This window comes from Oncorhynchus masou, chromosome 7, assembly GCF_036934945.1.
Source record: "Oncorhynchus masou masou isolate Uvic2021 chromosome 7, UVic_Omas_1.1, whole genome shotgun sequence".
NCBI classification, from domain to species: domain Eukaryota; kingdom Metazoa; phylum Chordata; class Actinopteri; order Salmoniformes; family Salmonidae; genus Oncorhynchus; species Oncorhynchus masou.
This window is the reverse complement of record NC_088218.1, coordinates 6,106,760-6,131,348: the sequence shown is the minus strand read 5'-3', so window position 1 is coordinate 6,131,348 and position 24,589 is coordinate 6,106,760. Positions and strand designations below refer to the sequence as shown.

The 24,589-nt window shown below is 46.6% G+C and overlaps 1 pseudogene; it reads left to right on the top strand.

Annotated features, from left to right (window-relative positions):
- The window catches only part of LOC135542930 (receptor tyrosine-protein kinase erbB-4-like), a 279,082-nt pseudogene that overhangs the window by 48,715 nt on the left and 205,778 nt on the right, over positions 1 to 24,589 (top strand).

Genomic DNA, 24,589 nt, shown 5'->3' with positions numbered 1-24,589 from the left:
TCCCTCTCATCTCTCGCTCTCATCTCTCATCTCTCATCTCTCATCTCTCCCTCTCATCTCTCATCTCTCCCTCTCATCTCTCATCTCTCATCTCTCATCTCTCCCTCTCATCTCTCATCTCTCCCTCTCATCTCTCATCTCTCATCTCTCATCTCTCATCTCTCATCTCTCATCTCTCCCTCTCATCTCTCATCTCTCTCTCTCATCTCTCATCTCTCATCTCTCCCTCTCATCTCTCATCTCTCCTCTCATCTCTCATCTCTCATCTCTCCTCTCATCTCTCCTCTCATCTCTCATCTCTCCTCTCATCTCTCATCTCTCATCTCTCATCTCTCATCTCTCCCTCTCATCTCTCATCTCTCATCTCTCATCTCTCCTCTCATCTCTCCCTCTCATCTCTCCCTCTCATCTCTCATCTCTCCCTCTCATCTCTCATCTCTCCCTCTCATCTCTCCCTCTCATCTCTCCCTCTCATCTCTCATCTCTCCTCTCATCTCTCATCTCTCATCTCTCATCTCTCCCTCTCATCTCTCATCTCTCATCTCTCCCTCTCATCTCTCATCTCTCCCTCTCATCTCTCATCTCTCCCTCTCATCTCTCCCTCTCATCTCTCATCTCTCATCTCTCCCTCTCATCTCTCATCTCTCATCTCTCCCTCTCATCTCTCATCTCTCATCTCTCATCTCTCATCTCTCATCTCTCCTCTCATCTCTCATCTCTCATCTCTCATCTCTCATCTCTCATCTCTCATCTCTCCTCTCATCTCTCCCTCTCATCTCTCATCTCTCATCTCTCATCTCTCATCTCTCCCTCTCATCTCTCATCTCTCCCTCTCATCTCTCATCTCTCATCTCTCATCTCTCATCTCTCCCTCTCATCTCTCCTCTCATCTCTCATCTCTCTCTCATCTCTCATCTCTCCTCTCATCTCTCCCTCTCATCTCTCATCTCTCATCTCTCATCTCTCCCTCTCATCTCTCATCTCTCCCTCTCATCTCTCATCTCTCCCTCTCATCTCTCATCTCTCATCTCTCATCTCTCATCTCTCATCTCTCATCTCTCCCTCTCATCTCTCATCTCTCATCTCTCATCTCTCCCTCTCATCTCTCCCTCTCATCTCTCATCTCTCATCTCTCATCTCTCATCTCTCATCTCTCCTCTCATCTCTCATCTCTCATCTCTCATCTCTCCCTCTCATCTCTCATCTCTCATCTCTCCTCTCTCCTCTCTCTCTCATCTCTCCCTCTCATCTCTCCTCTCATCTCTCATCTCTCATCTCTCATCTCTCATCTCTCCCTCTCATCTCTCATCTCTCATCTCTCATCTCTCCTCTCATCTCTCATCTCTCCCTCTCATCTCTCCCTCTCATCTCTCATCTCTCATCTCTCATCTCTCATCTCTACCTCTCATCTCTCATCTCTCCCTCTCATCTCTCATCTCTCATCTCTCCCTCTCATCTCTCATCTCTCCCTCTCATCTCTCATCTCTCATCTCTCCCTCTCATCTCTCATCTCTCATCTCTCATCTCTCATCTCTCCTCTCATCTCTCATCTCTCCTCTCATCTCTCATCTCTCCCTCTCATCTCTCATCTCTCATCTCTCATCTCTCATCTCTCATCTCTCATCTCTCCCTCTCATCTCTCATCTCTCCCTCTCATCTCTCATCTCTCATCTCTCCCTCTCATCTCTCATCTCTCATCTCTCATCTCTCCCTCTCATCTCTCATCTCTCATCTCTCCTCTCATCTCTCATCTCTCCCTCTCATCTCTCATCTCTCATCTCTCCTCTCATCTCTCATCTCTCCCTCTCATCTCATCTCTCATCTCTCATCTCTCATCTCTCCCTCTCATCTCTCCACTGGTGGCTGGTGCTGAAAGACTCTCCTTGTGTTGCTAGGCATTGCTAAGCAACAGTTTGAACCGATTCTCTGTCGGTTCTCCGTGGTTTGCCGTCGGTGCCCGGAGGCTGGCACTGGGAACGGGCACCATCACCACTGCAGCGGGGCTGGGGCCGTCCGCCAGCCTGAGGCTCCTGCAGATAGGTCTAGAGCAGAGCAACGTCCCTGTGGCCCTGCGAAAGCATCCTCGGCAGGCATAGGGATGTTACTGCCGAGCTAATGATGCCGGGGCCAACGATGGATCATATCCGGCCCGGGGCACCAAACACAAGGGTTAGTGTGGGGTCACCTCGCTGAAAGAGAAACATCACACCTCACCATTCTTGGGAACCACATCACGAAGCCCCCACAGTAACATCTAATGTTGGAATCATACTTCTTCTGTCGGAGAATGAAAAGTCACAGATTTGTAGTGAGTGTTGTTGAATAGTTGTTTGAGTTTGACTATAACCTAATGACAGAATGTTCAGGAGAAAACGTTGAAGTTTGAGAGCATTAAAAGGTCTTCTTACACTTATTCCTGGTAATATGAAATGTTATTGGAAAACATTCCAAAGGAGGAATGAATAACGTTTCACTCCAACAGCATTGATTCAGATTCTTTGTGTTTTTGTTTTCATTCCCAGTGATTGACGATCATAATCACACTAATAAAACAGTGTTTTGTCGCCTCTTCTTCTCCTCTGTACATTGTATTTCAATAAAGCCCAAAGTGAGCAGTCCATGTATACTGACTGACTGACTGACTGACTGACTGAATGAATTACGGACTAACTGACTGACTGACTGACTGACTGACTGACTGACTGAATTAATTACGGACTAACTGAATGACTGACTGACTGACTGAATGAATTAAGGACTAACTGAATGACTGACTGACTGACTGACTGACTGACTGACTGAATGAATTACGGACTAACTGAATGACTGACTGACTGACTGACTGACTGACTGACTGACTGACTGAATGAATTACGGACTAACTGAATGACTGACTGACTGACTGACTGACTGAATGAATTACGGACTGACTGACTGACTGAATGACTGACTGACTAAGACTGACTGACTGAATGAAGACTGAATGAATGACTGACTGACTGACTGATGACTGAATGACCAATGAAGCTACTCTGCTTGGTAACCTGGCTGTCATCAGGAAGGGAAAATACAGCCAGGCATGTGTCCAAAATGTCACCCAATTCCTTTAACAGTGCACTACTTTGGACATGGACCATATAGGGCTCTGATCAAAAGTAGTGCATTAGTGAGTAAGGTGCCATTTCAGACACACCCAGGGCTTGTTTATAGCTGTCCCTCTCCCCGAGTCTCCCCTCAGGTCAAGACCAATCCAACCAGCTCCTCTCCACCCCGCTCCTAACCAATCAGCAACATCATTACTGACCTGTCTCTACTCATTAAAACCACTCTTTATAATCATTTCATAGCCTCGGATCGTTCCCCCTAACTTATCATTTCAAACAACTTTTCACGTTCCTATACGAACCCCATTAGGAATTCTTATATGAGTAATGTCATGTAACCCCTCCGTTATATCACTGAATATCAATTGTGCCGCGGTGCTGCGGGGCCACTGACAAAATACAAGTGCTTCAGTAAATTTACCGAGAGCCCAGAACCCCAGCCACAATGTTGAATAATTCAGCCATCAAATGGTAAGAGCCTCTAGAGATACTTAGCAATTAAATGAGTCTATATTGTGCATGCACTGCCATCCATATGGATCCTATAAGAAATTGTCGGCCATTCGGGCTCCTATAATGTAGTGTTGTGATTGGAACTGCCAGTGGTGGCTAGTGCAGCGAGCGACTGTGTTACCGTGTCTGGCGTGCGGATGATAGCAGTCAGTTGACGTGCTGTGTCAGCGCCCAGATGTATTTTTAATGACCACAGAGACCCAGGGAGAGGTAGCTGGTGCATAGGGACTGATCTGGGACCAGTATAACCTGCCGCCTGCTTTTTACATGGACACACACACACACCTCCACAAAGTGAAGCCATCCCACTGACTGAACGAAGCCCAGGTCCCAGTAATGATAGCATGTGGGAGCTTGATTGGCTGTCAGGATGATTGACGGCAGGGCTCCAGAGCTCATTATCTCACCCAGTGTTATTACAGCTCTGTGATTGGACGTCCTTCTAGCCCCCATGTAAACTGATTGGCACAAGTAGACAAAGTTTTTATTTTCAGCTGGCTTCTCTAAGCAGCAGTCCTGAGCTGAGGACAAGCTGCTGTCTGAAGAAGTGCTCTAAAAAACATCCTCCGCCAACTTATTAACAATGAGCCATGATTCAAGATGCCTTTCTTAGCTCAGTACACAATGCTGGCTTATACAAGCAAATATTGTTGAACAGTTCAACACATACACATTTATGTGCAAGATAGATGAAGTAAACAAACAATATTGGGGGGACAGATCAGGACCAGGTTGATCTACAGGAAGGTTGGGGGGACAGATCAGGACCAGGTTTATCTACAGGAAGGTTGGGGGACAGATCAGGACTAGGTTGATCTACAGGAAGGTTGGGGGACAGATCAGGACCAGGTTGATCTACAGGAAGGTTGGGGGGACAGATCAGGACTAGGTTGATCTACAGGAAGGTTGGGGGGACAGATCCGGACTAGGTTGATCTACAGGAAGTTTGGGGGACAGATCCGGACTAGGTTGATCTACAGGAAGTTTGGGGAGACAGATCCAGACTAGGTTGATCTACAGGAAGTTTGGGGTGACCGATCAGGTAGTCTGTTGAAGTTGTACTTCAATAAATAGTAGCCTGCCTTTTGTAAATTTCTAACTTTGACACGCTCCTCTCTCGCTTGGGGGACTCTCTGTTTGATCTACAGGAAGGTCTCTCGGACTCTTTCTTCAGGAAGGTCTCGGGACAGATCGGACTCTCTCTCTCTCTCTCTCTCTCTCTCTCTCTCTCTCTTTCTTCTAGTCTATCCGAGAGGTGACAGGCTATGTGCTGGTAGCTCTGAACCAGTTTGACTCCCTGCCCCTGGAGAACCTTCGCATCGTGCGGGGACACCAAGGTTTTACGAGGGACGATACGCCCTGGCCATCTTCCTCAACTACCGCCCAGACGGCTTCTACGGCCTCAGACAGCTGGGCCTTCGCAACCTCACAGGTCAGGGGCCCAGTGCAGACTACTCTAAACTCACCTGTCTGACTCAGTCACACCCTCTTTCCATTTCTCTCACTTCCTCATTCTCTCTATCTCTTGAGCCTGCTTATTGTTCTGTCCTTCTCTCCATCTCTCTATCACTTCCTCATTCTCTCTATCTCTCTAGCCTGCTTATTGTTCTGTCCTTCTCTCCATCTCTCTATCACTTCCTCATTCTCTCTATCTCTCTAGCCTGCTTATTGTTCTGTCCTTCCATCTATCTCTCTATCACTTCCTCATTCTCTCTATCTCTCTAGCCTGCTTATTGTTCTGTCCTTCTCTCTATCTCTCTATCACTTCCTCATTCTCTCTATCTCTAGCCTGCTTATTGTTCTGTCCTTCTCTCCATCTCTCTATCACTTCCTCATTCTCTCTATCTCTAGCCTGCTTATTGTTCTGTCCTTCTCTCCATCTCTCTATCACTTCCTCATTCTCTCTATCTCTCTAGCCTGCTTATTGTTCTGTCCTTCTCTCCATCTCTCTATCACTTCCTCATTCTCTCCATCTCTTAGCCTGCTTATTGTTCTGTCCTTCTCTCCATCTCTCTATCACTTCCTCATTCTCTCCATCTCTCTAGCCTGCTTATTGTTCTGTCCTTCTCTCCATCTCTCTATCACTTCCTCATTCTCTCTATCTCTCTAGCCTGCTTATTGTTCTGTCCTTCTCTCCATCTCTATCACTTCCTCATTCTCTCTATCTCTCTAGCCTGCTTATTGTTCTGTCCTTCTCTCCATCTCTCTATCACTTCCTCATTCTCTCCATCTCTCTAGCCTGCTTATTGTTCTGTCCTTCTCTCCATCTCTCTATCACTTCCTCATTCTCTCCATCTCTCTAGCCTGCTTATTGTTCTGTCCTTCTCTCCATCTCTCTATCACTTCCTCATTCTCTCTATCTCTAGCCTGCTTATTGTTCTGTCCTTCTCTCCATCTCTCTATCACTTCCTCATTCTCTCTATCTCTCTAGCCTGCTTATTGTTCTGTCTTTCTCTCTATCTCTATCACTTCCTCATTCTCTCTATCTCTCTAGCCTGCTTATTGTTCTGTCCTTCTCTCCATCTCTCTATCACTTCCTCATTCTCTCTATCTCTCTAGCCTGCTTATCATTTTGTCCTTCGCTCTATCTCTCTATCACTTCCTCATTTTCTCTATCTCTCTAGCCTGCTTATTGTTCTGTCCTTCTCTCCATCTGTCCATCACTCTTCTTCTTCTTGATCTCTCAAACATTTCCTCATGGTCTTATGTTCTATCTCAATCAAAACTGTGGCCTCCATGGTTTGCTGAGGGATGGGGCTGGGGGAATGGTAACTCTGGCCTCTCCATGGTTTGCTGAGGGATGGGACTGGGGGAATGATAACTGTGGCCTCCATGGTTTGCTGAGGGATGGGGCTGGGGAATGGTAACTCTGGCCTCTCCATGGTTTGCTGAGGGATGGGGCTGGGGGAATGGTAACTCTGGTCTCTCCATGGTTTGCTGAGGGATGGGACTGGGGGAATGGTAACTCTGGCCTCTCCATGGTTTGCTGAGGGATGGGACTGGGGGAATGGTAACTCTGGCCTCTCCATGGTTTGCTGAGGGATGGGACTGGGGAATGGTAACTCTGGCCTCTCCATGGTTTGCTGAGGGATGGGGCTGGGGAATGGTAACTCTGGCCTCTCCATGGTTTGCTGAGAGATGGGACTGGGGGAATGGTAACTGTGGCCTCCATGGTTTGCTGAGGGATGGGGCTGGGGAATGGTAACTCTGGCCTCTCCATGGTTTGCTGAGGGATGGGGCTGGGGGAATGGTAACTCTGGTCTCTCCATGGTTTGCTGAGGGATGGGACTGGGGGAATGGTAACTCTGGCCTCTCCATGGTTTGCTGAGGGATGGGACTGGGGAATGGTAACTCTGGCCTCTCCATGGTTTGCTGAGGGATGGGACTGGGGGAATGGTAACTCTGGCCTCTCCATGGTTTGCTGAGGGATGGGGCTGGGGGAATGGTAACTCTGGCCTCTCCATGGTTTGCTGAGGGATGGGACTGGGGGAATGGTAACTCTGGCCTCTCCATGGTTTGCTGAGAGATGGGACTGGGGGAATGATAACTCTGGCCTCTCCATGGTTTGCTGAGGGATGGGACTGGGGGAATGGTAACTCTGGCCTCTCCATGGTTTGCTGAGGGATGGGGCTGGGGGAATGGTAACTCTGGCCTCTCCATGGTTTGCTGAGAGATGGGACTGGGGGAATGATAACTCTGGCCTCTCCATGGTTTGCTGAGGGATGGGGCTGGGGGAATGGTAACTCTGGCCTCTCCATGGTTTGCTGAGGGATGGGGCTGGGGGAATGGTAACTCTGGCCTCTCCATGGTTTGCTGAGGGATGGGGCTGGGGGAATGGTAACTCTGGCCTCTCCATGGTTTGCTGAGGGATGGGGCTGGGGGAATGGTAACTCTGGCCTCTCCATGGTTTGCTGAGGGATGGGACTGGGGGAATGATAACTCTGGCCTCTCCATGGTTTGCTGAGGGATGGGACTGGGGGAATGGTAACTCTGGCCTCCATGGTTTGCTGAGGGATGGGACTGGGGGAATGGTAACTGTGGCCTCCATGGTTTGCTGAGGGATGGGGCTGGGGGAATGGTAACTCTGGCCTCTCCATGGTTTGCTGAGGGATGGGGCTGGGGGAATGGTAACTCTGGTCTCTCCATGGTTTGCTGAGGGATGGGACTGGGGGAATGGTAACTCTGGCCTCTCCATGGTTTGCTGAGGGATGGGACTGGGGGAATGGTAACTCTGGCCTCTCCATGGTTTGCTGAGGGATGGGACTGGGGGAATGGTAACTCTGGCCTCTCCATGGTTTGCTGAGGGATGGGGCTGGGGGAATGATAACTGTGGCCTCCATGGTTTGCTGAGGGATGGGACTGGGGGAATGGTAACTCTGGCCTCTCCATGGTTTGCTGAGAGATGGGACTGGGGGAATGGTAACTCTGGCCTCTCCATGGTTTGCTGAGGGATGGGGCTGGGGGAATGGTAACTCTGGCCTCTCCATGGTTTGCTGAGGGATGGGACTGGGGGAATGGTAACTCTGGCCTCCATGGTTTGCTGAGGGATGGGACTGGGGGAATGGTAACTGTGGCCTCCATGGTTTGCTGAGGGATGGGACTGGGGGAATGGTAACTGTGGCCTCCATGGCTTGCTGAGAGATGGGACTGGGGGAATGGTAACTGTGGCCTCCATGGTTTGCTGAGGGATGGGACTGGGGGAATGGTAACTGTGGCCTCTCCATGGTTTGCTGAGGAATGGTGCTTGGGGAATGATACCACTATCATTTCCATTGCCTGAGCTATGGATGCAAAGACTGTCAGTCCTAGATATTTTCATGAAAGGTGTACAAATAAATATATTGTAAAGCATTAAAAGAGAGTTAAATATGAGGTTATTATAGCCTAAGGCAGCTTAAGCCCATAAGGTGTTTATACTCTACAAAACCAATGGCTGTACAAATTACCATTGAACAGCAGTGGGTGTCACGGATTGTGCTTTTACGAAACCAAGCAAATTGTAATAATGTAGAATCTTCAGCTTTGCTAAGTGGCAGAATAGTATCAGAATACACAGAAAATGTATTATAATGTCATAGAATAGAAGAATCCTCTGACATTTCTTTTAAAATAAATATTTGTGTTCAACCTTCGCTTCACACATTTTGACATTTAAAATGTTTTTCGTTTAGCAGATGCTCTTATGCAGAGTGACTTATAGTTAGTGCATTCATCTTAAGGTAGCTAGGTGGGACAACCACATAGTCTCATAGTAAGTAAAAATGTTCCTTAACAAAGTAGCTATCAGAAAAATCAGCACTAGTAGGCTAAAGGTCAAGTGCGAGTGTTAATTCACGAAAGGCAAGGGTGATATGTATTATATTAATGTTTGTTATGGGGGCAGTGGGACAGATCAGGACAAGTCGTTTTTTTCTTCGGATGATGGGCAGGGAGTCTGCTGTCCTAGCGTCAGGGGGAAGGGGGTTCCACCGTTGGGATGCCAGGACAGAGAAGAGCTTGGACTGGACCGGAGCTGGCAGAACAGAGTGCTCGGTTTGGGGTGTAGGGTTTAAGCCTAGCTTGAAAGTAGGGAGGGGCAGTTCCCCTGGCTGCTCCGTAGGCAAGCACCATGGTCTTGTAGAGGATGTGAACTTTGACTGGAAGCCAGTGTGCGGAAGAGGGGGGAGACATGGGAGAATTTGGAAATGTTGAACACCAGGTGGGTTCAGGAGATGACAAGTACCTGGATTAGAACCTGCACCACTTCCTGTGTGAGGTAGTGTCATACTCTGCAGATATTCTAGAGCATGAATTTGCAGTCACTGCTTTAATGTTTGCAGAGAACATCAGGGTGTTGTCCAGGGTTACGCCAAGGTTATTTGCACTCTGGGAGGGGGACACCATTGACTTGTCAACCATGATGGAGAGGTCTTGGAGTGGGCAGGCCTTCCTCGGGAGGAAGAGCATCTCTGTCTTGTCGAGGTTGAGCTTGAGATGGTGGCCTGATATCCAAGCAGACATGCAAGTCCCCACCTGGGTCTCAGAAGGGGGAAGGTAGTTGAGTGTCATACACATAACAATGATAGGAGAGACCATGTGAAGATATGACGGAGCCGAGTGAATAGAGAGCAAAGGAGAGGGCCTAGAACCAAGTCCTGGGGGACACCAGTAGTGAGAGCATGTGGTGCAGACACAGATCCTCTCCACGTCAGTTGGTGGGAGCGGCCCGCCAGCAATGATGCAGTCCAAGAATGTGCAGAGCCTGAGACACCCAGCCCTGAGAGGGTTGAGAGGGGGATCTGATGGTTCACGGTTGTCCAAGGCAGCAGATAGATCTAGGAGGATGAGAACAGAGAGGGAGTCAGCTTTGGCAGTGCGGAGAATATCCGTGACACAGAGGAGAGCAGTCTCGGTTGAGTGACCAGTCTTGAAGCCTGACTGGTTAGGGTCAAGAAGGTCATTCTGGGAGTGATAGCGAGAAAGGTGGTCAGAGTTTGGAAAGAAAATAAAGAAGGGATTACTGGTCTGTAGAGGGTTTGTGTGTTGGTATCTTGATGAGGGTAGGGGAAGCAGTCAGTAGTCAGAGGGGACGCAGCCAGTGGTCAGAGGGGACGCAGTCAGAGGGGACGCAGTCAGTGGTCAGAGGGGACACAGCCAGTGGTCAGAGGGGACACAGTCAGTGGTCAGAGGGGACACAGTCAGAGGGGACGCAGTCAGTGGTCAGAGGGGACACAGCCAGTGGTCAGGGGGACACAGTCAGTAGTCAGAGGGGACACAGTCAGTAGTCAGAGGGGACACAGTCAGTGGTCAGAGGGGACACAGTCAGTGGTCAGAGGGGACGAGTCAGTGGTCAGAGGGGACACAGTCAGTAGTCAGAGGGGACACAGTCAGTAGTCAGAGGGGACACAGTCAGTGGTCAGAGGGGACACAGTCAGTGGTCAGAGGGGACGCAGTCAGTAGTCAGAGGGGACACAGTCAGTAGTCAGAGGGGACGCAGTCAGTAGTCAGAGGGGACACAGTCAGTAGTCAGAGGGGACACAGTCAGTAGTCAGAGGGGACACAGTCAGTGGTCAGAGGGGACACAGTCAGTGGTCAGAGGGGACGCAGCCAATGGTCAGAGGGGACGCAGCCAGTGGTCAGAGGGGACACAGTCAGTGGTCAGAGGGGACACAGTCAGTGGTCAGAGGGGACACAGCCAGTGGTCAGAGGGGACACAGTCAGTGGTCAGAGGGGACACAGTCAGTGGTCAGAGGGGACACAGTCAGTGGTCAGAGGGGACACAGTCAGTGGTCAGAGGGGACACAGTCAGTGGTCAGAGGGGACACAGCCAATGGTCAGAGGGGACGCAGCCAGTGGTCAGAGGGGACACAGTCAGTGGTCAGAGGGGACACAGTCAGTGGTCAGAGGGGACACAGCCAGTAGTCAGAGGGGACACAGCCAGTGGTCAGAGGGGACACAGTCAGTGGTCAGAGGGGACACAGTCAGTGGTCAGAGGGGACACAGCCAGTAGTCAGAGGGGACACAGTCAGTGGTCAGAGGGGACACAGTCAGTGGTCAGAGGGGACACAGTCAGTGGTCAGAGGGGACACAGTCAGTGGTCAGAGGGGACACAGCCAGTGGTCAGAGGGGACACAGTCAGTGGTCAGAGGGGACACAGTCAGTAGTCAGGGATGAGTTGATGAGGGAAGTGAGGAATAGGCAAAGACCTCCAGAGATAGTCTGAAGAAGGGAAGAGGGAAAGGGGTTGAGTGGGTAGGTTGTCAGGGGCCGGACATCACTAGTCACAGGATTTCATCTGGAGAGAGAGGGAGAGGGAAAGGGGTTGAGTGGGTAGGTTGTCAGGGGGCCGGACATCACTACTCACAGGATTTCATCTGGAGAGAGAGGGGAGAGGGAAAGGGGTTGAGTGGGTAGGTTGTCAGGGGGCCGGACATCACTAGTCACAGGATTTCATCTGGAGAGAGAGGGGAGAAAGAGGTCGAGGCGAAGGGTAGTTCTGTGTGAGTGGGACCAGTGGACTCAATAGACGGAGTAAATGGAAAGCGGATGTTGTCGACCTTCTGTTCAAAGTGGTAGACAAAGTGGTCCACAGAGCGGGAGGAGGGATGGGGAGGAGGTGGAGGGTTAAGGAAGGAGGAGAATGTAGCAGAGAGTTTCCTAGCGTTACACCCACCCACAGCTAAAGTCAATTTAATACCCCACTCTTTAATATCATTTTTGCACCCGAGTTTAATATTTAGACAAATGAAGTCGGACGCCCTTTTGTGCAGGGAGATGAAATGGCTCATGTTTCAGTTAATGAACTTTTCTGTTGACAGAGTAGCCGGCTCGGATACTAGGTTGTTTCATGCAGCAGTTTGAACTGTGAGTCACAACGAATGGCCCATGACGTGGCATGTTCTGTAGCCAAGGTGAATTCAAGATAGTTGTGCCGTCTGTGGCCGAGTAGTCACACACCTGGAGCTATCAAATGTATCTCATCCCAGAGACCGGGGTTCAATCCCTGCCTCTGCCTTTGGTCCTGAGTCTAGCTTCTTCATCTGTGTCTGTATTGTCTCAATAAAGCATCAAAAAGAAGAATGGAATTCTATATTCATTTAATAGACATGCACGGTTCTGGGACCGGTTCCGACCGACATTTCCACTTATAGGTCGATCTGTAGACACCGTAGATTGAAATGGCTTACATTGATCAGTAGCCCTGGTTCTAACGGACACAGGAGTGTATCTCTTCTGCCTGTTTCGCGTAGAACGTGAAATCTGATGCCACTTGAAGCTGGGCTGTCCCTCCTACCGTTTCATTCGCTCTTGCAACTGTCCATCAACTCCTGGCTGAACCTTACGTCACAGCTACTGGCAAAGCACATGTCTGCAATCCCTACAGTGTGCCTTGTTTTTGTCACTCTAGCACATTCAGAGATAGATTTATAACCAACTTTATCAAAGTAATCCAAAGTAATCCATAGATTTTATACCCAGTCTATTAAGTCATGTGTCTGGTTATACCCAGTCTATTAAGTCATGTGTATGGTTATACCCAGTCTAATAAGTCAGGAGTCAGTGGTGTCTGGTTATACCCAGTCTATTAAGTCAGGTGTCTGGTTATACCCAGTCTATTAAGTCAGGTGTCTGGTTATACCCAGTCTATTAAGTCAGGTGTCTGTGGTGTCTGGTTATAACCAGTCTATTAAGTCATGTTTCTAGTTATAACCAGTCTATTAAGTCATGTGTCTGGTTATACCCAGTCTATTAAGTCATGTGTCTGTGGTGTCTGGTTATAACCAGTCTATTAAGTCATGTTTCTAGTTATAACCAGTCTATTAAGTCATGTGTCTGGTTATACCCAGTCTATTAAGTCATGTGTCTGGTTATACCCAGTCTCTCCTGTACTCCCTGTTCACCCACGACTGCGTGGCCACGCACGCTCCAACTCAATCACCAAGTTTGCGGACGACACAACAGTGGTAGGCTTGATTACCAACAACGACGAGACGGCCTACAGGGAGGAGGTGAGGGCCCTCAGAGTGGGGTGTCAGGAAAATAACCTCACACTCAACGTCAACAAAACTAAGGAGATGATTGTGGACTTCAGGAAACAGCAGAGGGAACACCCCTATCCACATCGATGGAACAGTAGTGGAGAGGGTAGTAAGTTTTAAGTTCCTCGGCATACACATCACAGACATACTGAATTGGTCCACTCACACAGACAGCATCGTGAAGAAGGCGCAGCAGCGCCTCTTCACCCTCAGGAGGCTGAAAAAATTTGGCTTGTTACCAAAAACACTCACAAACTTCTACAGATGCACAATCGAGAGCATCCTGGCGGGCTGTATCACCGCCTGGTACGGCAACTGCTCCGCCCTCAACCGTAAGGCTCTCCAGAGGGTAGTGAGGTCTGCACAACGCATCACCGGGGGCAAACTACCTGCCCTCCAGGACACCTACACCACCCGATGTTACAGGAAGGCCATAAAGATCATCAAGGACATCAACCACCCGAGCCACTGCCTGTTCACCCCGCTATCATCCAGAAGGCGAGGTCAGTACAGGTGCATCAAAGCTGGGACCGAGAGACTGAAAACAGCTTCTATCTCAAGGCCATCAGACTGTTAAACAGCCACCACTAACATTGAGTGGCTGCTGCCAACACACTGACACTGACTCAACTCCAGCCACTTTAATAATGGGAATTGATGGGAAATTATGTAAATATATCACTAGCCACTTTAAACAATGCTACCTTATATAATGTTACTTACCCTACATTATTCATCTCATATGCATACGTATATACTGTACTCTATATCATCGACTGCATCCTTATGTAATACATGTATCACTAGCCACTTTAACTATGCCACTTTGTTTACATACTCATCTCATATGTATATACTGTACTCGATACCATCTACTGTATCTTGCCTATGCTGCTCTGTACCATCACTCATTCATATATCCTTATGTACATATTCTTTATCCCCTTACACTGTGTATAAGACAGTAGTTTAGGAATTGTTAGTTAGATTACTTGTTGGTTATTACTGCATTGTCGGAACTAGAAGCACAAGCATTTCGCTACACTCGCATTAACATCTGCTAACCATGTGTATGTGACAAATAAAATTTGATTTGATTTGATTTAGTAAGTCATGTGTCTGGTTATACCCAGTCTATTAAGTCATGTGTCTGGTTATACCCAGTCTATTAAGTCAGGTGTCTGGTTATACCCAGTCTAATAAGTCAGGTGTCTGGTTATACCCTGTCTATTAAGTAATGTGTCTGTGGTGTCTGGTTATACCCTGTCTATTAAGTAATGTGTCTGTGGTGTCTGGTTTTACCCAGTCTATTAAGTCAGGTGTCTAGTTATAACCAGTCTATTAAGTCATGTGTCTGGTTATACCCAGTCTATTAAGTCAGGTGTCTGGTTATACCCAGTCTATTAAGTCATGTGTCTGGTTATACCCAGTCTATTAAGTCAGGTGTCTGGTTATACCCAGTCTATTAAGTCAGGTGTCTGGTTATACCCAGTCTATTAAGTCAGGTGTCTGGTTATACCCAGTCTATTAAGTCATGTGTCTGTGGTGTCTGGTTATACCCAGTCTATTAAGTCATGTGTCTGGTTATACCCAGTCTATTAAGTCAGGTGTCTGGTTATACCCAGTCTATAAAGTCAGGAGTCAGTGGTGTCTGGTTATAACTAGTCTTTTAAGTCAGGTGTCTAGTTATAACCAGTCTATTAAGTCATGTGTCTGGTTATACCCAGTCTATTAAGTCAGGTGTCTGGTTATACCCAGTCTATTAAGTCAAGTGTCTGGTTTTACCCAGTCTATTAAGTCAGGTGTCTAGTTATAACCAGTCTATTAAGTCATGTGTCTGGTTATACCCAGTCTATTAAGTCAGGTGTCTGGTTATACCCAGTCTATTAAGTCAAGTGTCTGGTTTTACCCAGTCTATTAAGTCAGGTGTCTAGTTATAACCAGTCTATTAAGTCATGTGTCTGGTTATACCCAGTCTATTAAGTCAGGTGTCTGGTTTTACCCAGTCTATTAAGTCATGTGTCTGGTTATACCCAGTCTATTAAGTCAAGTGTCTGGTTTTACCCAGTCTATTAAGTCAGGTGTCTAGTTATAACCAGTCTATTAAGTCATGTGTCTGGTTATACCCAGTCTATTAAGTCATGTGTCTGGTTATACCCAGTCTATTAAGTCAAGTGTCTGGTTTTACCCAGTCTATTAAGTCAGGTGTCTAGTTATAACCAGTCTATTAAGTCATGTGTCTGGTTATACCCAGTCTATTAAGTCATGTGTCTGGTTATACCCAGTCTATTAAGTCATGTGTCTGGTTATACCCAGTCTATTAAGTCAGGTGTTTGGTTTTACCCAGTCTATTAAGTCAAGTGTCTGGTTTTACCCAGTCTATTAAGTCAGGTGTCTAGTTATAACCAGTCTATTAAGTCATGTGTCTGGTTATACCCAGTCTATTAAGTCATGTGTATGGTTATACCCAGTCTATTAAGTCAAGTGTCTGGTTTTACCCAGTCTATTAAGTCAGGTGTCTAGTTATAACCAGTCTATTAAGTCATGTGTCTGGTTATACCCAGTCTATTAAGTCATGTGTCTGGTTATACCCAGTCTATTAAGTCATGTGTCTGGTTATACCCAGTCTATTAAGTCATGTGTCTGGTTATACCCAGTCTATTAAGTCATGTGTCTGGTTATACCCAGTCTATTAAGTCAGGTGTCTGGTTATACCCAGTCTAATAAGTCAGGTGTCTGGTTATAACCAGTCTAATATTCAGGTGTCTGGTTATAACCAGTCTATAAAGTCAGGTGTCTGGTTATAACCAGTCTATAAAGTCAGGTGTCTGGTTATAACCAGTCTATTAAGTCAGGTGTCTGGTTATACCCAGTCTATTAAGTCATGTGTCTGGTTATACCCAGTCTATTAAGTCAAGTGTCTGGTTTTACCCAGTCTATTAAGTCAGGTGTCTAGTTATAACCAGTCTATTAAGTCATGTGTCTGGTTATACCCAGTCTATTAAGTCATGTGTCTGGTTATACCCAGTCTATTAAGTCAAGTGTCTGGTTTTACCCAGTCTATTAAGTCAGGTGTCTAGTTATAACCAGTCTATTAAGTCATGTGTCTGGTTATACCCAGTCTATTAAGTCATGTGTCTGGTTATACCCAGTCTATTAAGTCATGTGTCTGGTTATACCCAGTCTATTAAGTCAGGTGTTTGGTTTTACCCAGTCTATTAAGTCAAGTGTCTGGTTTTACCCAGTCTATTAAGTCAGGTGTCTAGTTATAACCAGTCTATTAAGTCATGTGTCTGGTTATACCCAGTCTATTAAGTCATGTGTATGGTTATACCCAGTCTATTAAGTCATGTGTCTGGTTTTACCCAGTCTATTAAGTCATGTGTCTGGTTATACCCAGTCTATTAAGTCATGTGTCTGGTTATACCCAGTCTATTAAGTCAGGTGTTTGGTTTTACCCAGTCTATTAAGTCATGTGTCTGGTTATACCCAGTCTATTAAGTCAAGTGTCTGGTTTTACCCAGTCTATTAAGTCAGGTGTCTAGTTATAACCAGTCTATTAAGTCATGTGTCTGGTTATACCCAGTCTATTAAGTCATGTGTCTGGTTATACCCAGTCTATTAAGTCATGTGTCTGGTTATACCCAGTCTATTAAGTCAGGTGTTTGGTTTTACCCAGTCTATTAAGTCAAGTGTCTGGTTTTACCCAGTCTATTAAGTCAGGTGTCTAGTTATAACCAGTCTATTAAGTCATGTGTCTGGTTATACCCAGTCTATTAAGTCATGTGTATGGTTATAACCAGTCTATTAAGTCATGTGTCTGGTTATACCCAGTCTATTAAGTCATGTGTCTGGTTATACCCAGTCTATTAAGTCATGTGTCTGGTTATACCCAGTCTATTAAGTCAGGTGTTTGGTTTTACCCAGTCTATTAAGTCAAGTGTCTGGTTTTACCCAGTCTATTAAGTCAGGTGTCTAGTTATAACCAGTCTATTAAGTCATGTGTCTGGTTATACCCAGTCTATTAAGTCATGTGTATGGTTATACCCAGTCTATTAAGTCAAGTGTCTGGTTTTACCCAGTCTATTAAGTCAGGTGTCTAGTTATAACCAGTCTATTAAGTCATGTGTCTGGTTATACCCAGTCTATTAAGTCATGTGTCTGGTTATACCCAGTCTATTAAGTCATGTGTCTGGTTATACCCAGTCTATTAAGTCATGTGTCTGGTTATACCCAGTCTATTAAGTCAGGTGTCTGGTTATACCCAGTCTAATAAGTCAGGTGTCTGGTTATAACCAGTCTAATATTCAGGTGTCTGGTTATAACCAGTCTATAAAGTCAGGTGTCTGGTTATAACCAGTCTATAAAGTCAGGTGTCTGGTTATAACCAGTCTATAAAGTCAGGTGTCTGGTTATACCCAGTCTATTAAGTCATGTGTCTGGTTATACCCAGTCTATTAAGTCATGTGTCTGGTTATACCCAGTCTATTAAGTCAGGTGTTTGGTTTTACCCAGTCTATTAAGTCAGGTGTCTAGTTATAACCAGTCTATTAAGTCAGGTGTCTAGTTATAACCAGTCTATTAAGTCATGTGTCTGCTTATACCCAGTCTATTAAGTCATGTGTCTGGTTATACCCAGTCTATTAAGTCAGGTGTCTGGTTATACCCAGTCTAATAAGTCAGGTGTCTGGTTATAACCAGTCTAATATTCAGGTGTCTGGTTATAACCAGTCTATAAAGTCAGGTGTCTGGTTATAACCAGTCTATAAAGTCAGGTGTCTGGTTATACCCAGTCTATAAAGTCAGGAGTCAGTGGTGTCTGTTTATAACCAGTTGGCATTGCATTATCCTACATCATAGAAGCTTAGATAAGATTGTATTGTTTGGTAGATGGACTGCAGTGTGAGACTCATGTGTAACACAGACAGCTCTCTCAAAGGCGAGCAAGAGCCTTACAGTAGTCTGTAACTTGGTCTCAAAATAAGGTTCTCACAATCAACAAACGTGTGTATTTTTTTAATTTTTTAATTTCACCTTTATTTAACCAGGTAGGCAATTTGAGAACAAGTTCTCATTTACAATTGCGACCTGGCCAAGATAAAGCAAAGCAGTTCGACACATACAACGACACAGAGTTACACATGGAGTAAAACAAACATACAGTCAATGATACAGTATAAACAAGTCTATATACGATGTAAGCAAATGAGGTGAGATAAGGGAGGTAAAGGCAAAAAAAGGCCATGGTGGCAAAGTAAATACAATATAGCAAGTAAAACACTGGAATGGTAGATTTGCAATGGAAGAATGTGCAAAGTAGAAATAAAAATAATGGGGTGCAAAGGAGCAAAATAAATAAATCAATTAAATACAGTAGGGAAAGAGGTAGTTATTTGGCCATGTAGATGACATGGAGCCAGTGGGTTTGGCGATGAGTATGAAGCGAGGGCCAGCCAACGAGAGCGTACAGGTCGCAATGGTGGGTAGTATATGGGGCTTTGGTGACAAAACAGATTGCACTGTGATAGACTGCATCCAATTTGTTGAGTAGGGTATTGGAGGCTATTTTGTAAATGACATCGCCAAAGTTGAGGATTGGTAGGATGATCAGTTTTACAAGGGTATGTTTGGCAGCATGAGTGAAGGATGCTGTGTTGCAAAATAGGAAGCCAATTCTAGATTTAACTTTGGATTGGAGATGTTTGATATGGGTCTGGAAGGAGAGTTTACAGTCTAACCAGACACCTAAGTATTTGTAGTTGTCCATGTATTCTAAGTCAGAGCCTTCCAGAGTAGTAATGCTTGACGGGCGGGCAGGTGCAGGTAGCGATCGGTTGAAGAGCATGCATTTAGTTTTACTTGTATTTAAGAGCAATTGGAGGCCACGGAAGGAGAGTTGTATGGCATTGAAGCTTGCCTGGAGGGTTGTTAACACAGTGTCCAAAGAAGGGCCAGAAGTATACAGAATGGTGTCGTCTGCGTAGAGGTGGATCAGAGACTCACCAGCTGCAAGAGCGACCTCATTGATGTATACAGAGAAGAGAGTCGGTCCAAGAATTGAACCCTGTGGCACCCCCATAGAGCCTGCCAGAGGTCCGGACAGCAGACCCTCCGATTTGACGCACTGAACTCTATCAGAGAAGTAGTTGGTGAACCAGGCGAGGCAATCATTTGAGAAACCAAGGCTGTCGAGTCTGCCGATGAGAATGTGGTGATTGAGAGAGTCGAAAGTGAATACGGCTGCACAGTAATGTTTCTTATCGATGGCGGTAAAGATATCGTTTAGGACCTTGAGCGTGGCTGAGGTGCACCCATGACCAGCTCTGAAACCAGATTGCATAGCAGAGAATGTATGGTGAGATTCGAAATGGTCGGTAATCTCTTTGTTGACTTGGCTTTCGAAGACCTTAGAAAGGCATGGTAGGATAGATATAGGTCTGTAGCAGTTTGGCTCAAGAGTGTCCCCCCTTGAAGAGGGGGATGACCGCTGTTGCTTTCCAATCTTTGGGAATCTCAGACGACACGAAAGAGACGTTGAACAGGCTAGTAATAGGGGTGGCAACAATTTCGGCAGATAATTTTAGAAAGAAAGGGTCCAGATTGTCTAGCCCGGCTGATTTTCTATGGGTCCAGATTTTGCAGCTCTTTCATAACATCAGCTGAACGGATTTGGGCGAAGGAGAAATGGGGAAGGCTTGGGCGAGTTGCTGTGGGGGGTGCAGTGCTGTTGACCGGGGTAGGAGTAGCCAGGTGGAAAGCATGGCCAGCCGTAGAAAAATGCTTATTGAAATTCTCAATTATGGTGGATTTATCAGTGGTGACAGTGTTTCCTATCTTCAGTGCAGTGGGCAGCTGGGAGGAGGTGTTCTTATTCTCCATGGACTTTACAGTGTTCCAGCTTTTTTGAGTTAGTGTTGCAGGAAGCACATTTCTGCTTGAAAAAGCTAGCCTTGGCTTTTCTAACTGCCTGTGTATAATGGTTTCTAGCTTCCCTGACCTTCTGCATATCACGGGGCTGTTTGATGCTAATGCAGAACGCCATAGGATGTTTTTGTGTTGGTTAAGGGCAGTCAGGTCTGGGGAGAACCAAGGGCTATATCTGTTCCTGGTTCTAAATTTCTTGAATGGGGCATGTTTATTTAAGATGGTTAGGAAAGCATTTATATCCCGGCATCCTCTACTGACGGGATGAGATCAATATCCTTCCAGGATACCCCGGCCAGGTCGATTAGAAAGGCCTGCTCGCTGGCGTTTTTCAGGGAGCGTTTGACAGTGATGAGTGGAGGTCGTTTGACCGCTGACCCATTACGGATGCAGGCAATGAGGCAGTGATCGCTGAGATCTTGGTTGAAGACAGCAGAGGTGTATTTAGAGGGCCAGTTGGTTAGGATGATATCTATGAGGGTGCCTGTGTTTAAGGCTTTGGGGAGGTACCTGGTAGGTTCATTGATAATTTGTGTGAGATTGAGGGCATCAAGTTTAGATTGTAGAATGGCTGGGGTGTTAAGCATGTTCCAGTTTAGGTCGCCTAGCAGCACGAGCTCTGAAGATAGATGGAGGACAATCAGTTCACATATGGTGTCCAGAGCACAGCTGGGGGCAGAGAGGTGGTCTATAGCAGGCGGCAACGGTGAGAGACTTGTTTTTAGATGCACCGCTGTATGTATGATATGATCACAATTCTAAGGAAGAAAAGCTTTTATTTTAATTACAATACACTTTATTTAAAATAGTTTTGCTGTCATAATCAAATCAAATCAGATTGTATTTGTCACATGTGCCGAATACAACAGGTGAGACCTTACAGTGAAATGCTGAATACAACAGGTGAGACCTTACAGTGAAATGCTGAATACAACAGGTGAGACCTTACAGTGAAATGCTTACTTACAAGCCCTTAATTAACCAACAATGCAGTTTAAAATAATACCTACGAAAAATACAGGGGGTACCGGTTAGTCGAGGTAATTAACGTAATATGTACATGTAGGTAGAGTTGTTAAAGTGACTATGCATAGATAATAACAGAGAGCAGCAGTCACGTAAAAGAGGGGGGGCAATGCAAATAGTCTGGGTAGCCATTTGATTAGCTGTTCAGGAGTCTTATGGCTTGGGGGTAGAAGCTGTTTAGAAGCCTCTTGGACCTAGACTTGGTGCTCTGGTACCGCTTGCTATGCGGTAGCAGAGAGAACAGTCTATGACTATAGGGTGGCTGGAGTCTTTGACAATTTTTAGGGCCTTCCTCTGACACTGCTTGGTATAGAGGTCCTGGATGGCAGGAAGCTTGGCCCCAGTGATGTACTGGGTCGTACTCACTACCCTCTGTAGTGCCTTGCTGTCAGAGGCCGAGCAGTTGCCATACCAGGCAGTGATGCAACCAGTCAGGATGCTCTTGATGGTGCAGCTGTAGAACCTTTTGAAGATCTGAGGACCCATGCCAAATCTTTTCAGTCTCCTGAGGGGGAATAGGTTTTGTCGTGCCCTCTTCACGACTGTCTTGGTGTGCTTGGACCATGTTAGTTTGTTGATGATGTGGACACCAAGGAACTTGAAGCTCACAACCTGCTCCACTACAGTCCCATCAATGAGAATGGGGAGTGCTCGGTCGTCCTTTCCTATAGTCCACAATCATCTCCTTTGTCTTGATCACATTGAGGGAGAGGTGTTTGTTCTGGCAGCACACGGCCAGGTCTCTGACCTCCTCCCTATAGGCTGTCTGATAGCCCTCCTGCTGACGTACCTTGGAATGATGGCTCACCACAGGGAGGATGAGACACATAAAGAGGCTGAGTCCAGGTGAATCATTACTTTGGGTGAATTGAACCACCTTTGCCCACACCATGTCGTGAATCCGCATCTCTCTATATCTCTCTGTCTCTCCCTTATGGAAAGTAAAAGGATAGGTTGATTATGCAGTATTCACCACTAGACTGTAGCCTTGAATCTTTTAAATTGTAGTTCTATTGGTTTTGTCCCTTGTTCTTTTCTCTTGGCATGGATCAGCCTGCGTTTCTCTGCTGTGCTCTGGGCATTATGAGTATGTCCCCTGGAAGAGAGCAGAGTGGAGAGTAGAGACCCTCAGCTGGATCCGTTAGAGAGGTGATCTGAGACTCACAGCGGTATATACGCTGCCCATATTAGGACAGAATCATGCTTTCATGGTGTGTATGGTGTCCATATTAGGACAGACTCATGCTTTCATGGTGTGTATGGTGTCCATATTAGGACAGCGTCATGCATCCATGGTGTGTATGGTGTCCATATTAGGATGGCATAGTTTGTCCATGGTGTGTATGGTGTCCATATTAGGACTGAATCATGCGTCAATGGTGTCCTTATTAGGACAGAATCACACATCCGTAGTATTTTGTGACTCTGACACACAACTATGTGTGATGCTGTCCTAATATGACCACCTTACAGGCTAGTGAAGTCAACAAAGCCAACAAGTTAGGAGGGCTTAGCTCCACACAGTACGATGACGGGATAGGACAGTCGGCCAAGCTCTACTCACCAGATACCACCTGTTCTGTATCAGTTCAAAATGACTTTGCAGCGTTTTTATTTTTACCTCACCTTTATTTAACTCGGAAAGTCAGTTAAGAACAAATTCTTATTTACAATGGCGGTCTACATCGGCCGGAAGATACAGCCTAGAATCAAACCAGGGTGTCTGTAGTGACGCCTCAAGCACTGAGATGCAATGCCTTAGACCGCTACGCCACACTGGAGTGTTAAAGAAATCCCCTTCACATAAGTGATCCATCTTGTTTAGTAAAGCTAGTCTGGTTACAGTGACAAAGGACTCTGAAGGACCTCAAAGTATCCAGGGCCCGGTGACATCTTCTGCTAGTAAATCAGTGTGACGTCTTTGATTCCAGCCACCTCACCAGGAAATAGGGAGAAAGTGGGATTTCTCTCCTTTCTCTTCCTGTCTCCTCTCAAATGCCCGCTCATCCTCACTGTTCTCTCCTGTGTCCACCCCTCCCTCCCTCCTCTCCTCTCTCTCTCTCTCTCTCTTTCAATCTCTCTTCTTTCTATCACTATGTCTCGGTGTTTTCCTCGAATCCTTCACCTCTCCCTCTCCTTTCTGTCTCTTGTTGTCTCTCTTTCTCTCTAAACGTCTTTGGAATCGTTTCCAGATTTCTGTCTGTAAAATGTGTTGGGTCTGAGCACTCATGTACTGTATGTGCTTGTTTGAGAAGCTGGCATGTATAGTGGATAGATCTGCTGCCCCTCCCCTGCACCTCCGTCTGTCTGTCTGTCTGTCTGTCTGTCTGTCTGTCTGTCTGTCTGTCTGCCTGACTGGGAATAATGTTGTATAATTCCCTTACTCTCTTGTAGTCTTACCGATGAGGCTAGCTCTTGTAGTCATACGGATGAGGCTAGCTCTTGTAGTCTTACCGATGAGGCTGGCTCTTGTAGTCATACCGATGAGGCTAGCTCTTGTAGTCTTACCGATGAGGCTAGTGCTTGTAGTCATACCGATGAGGCTAGCTCCTGTCGTCTTACCAACGAGGCTAGTGCTTGTACTCTTACCGACGAGGCTAGCGCCTGTAGTCTTACTGACGAGGCTAGCACTTGTAGTCTTCCCGACGAGGCTAGCGCTTGTAGTCTTACCGACGAGGCTAGCTCCTGTAGTCTTACCGACGAGGCTAGCTCCTGTAGTCTTACCGACGAGGCTAGCGCTTGTAGTCTTACCAACGAGGCTAGCTCTTGTAGTCTTACCGACGAGGCTAGCTCTTGTAGTCTTACTGACGAGACTAACGCTTGTAGTCTTACCGACGAGGCTAGCTCTTGTAATCTACCGACGAGGCTAGCGCTTGTAGTCCTACCTACGAAGCTAGCTCTTGTAGTCCTACCGACGAGGCTAGCTCTTGTAGTCTTACCGACGAGGCTAGCGCTTGTAGTCTTACCGACGAGGCTGGCGCTTGTAGTCTTATCGACGAGGCTAGCGCTTGTAGTCTTGCCGACGAGGCTAGCGCTTGTAGTCTTACCGACGAGGCTAGCTATTGTAGTCTTACCGACGAGGCTAGCTCTAACAGTCTTACCGACGAGGCTAGCTCTTGTAGTCTTACCGATGAGGCTAGCTCTTGTAGTCTTACCGATGAGGCTAGCGCTTGTAGTCCTACCGACGAAGCTAGCTCTTGTAGTCTTACCGATGAGGCTAGCGCTTGTAGTCCTACCGACGAAGCTAGCTCTTGTAGTCTTACCGATGAGGCTAGCGCTTGTAGTCCTACCGACGAAGCTAGCTCTTGTAGTCTTACCAACGAGGCTAGCTCTTGTAGTCTTACCGACGAGGCTAGCTCTTGTAGTCTTACTGACGAGACTAACGCTTGTAGTCTTACCGACGAGGCTAGCTCTTGTAATCTTACCGACGAGGCTAGCGCTTGTAGTCCTACCTACGTAGCTCTTGTAGTCCTACCGACGAGGCTAGCTCTTGTAGTCTTACCG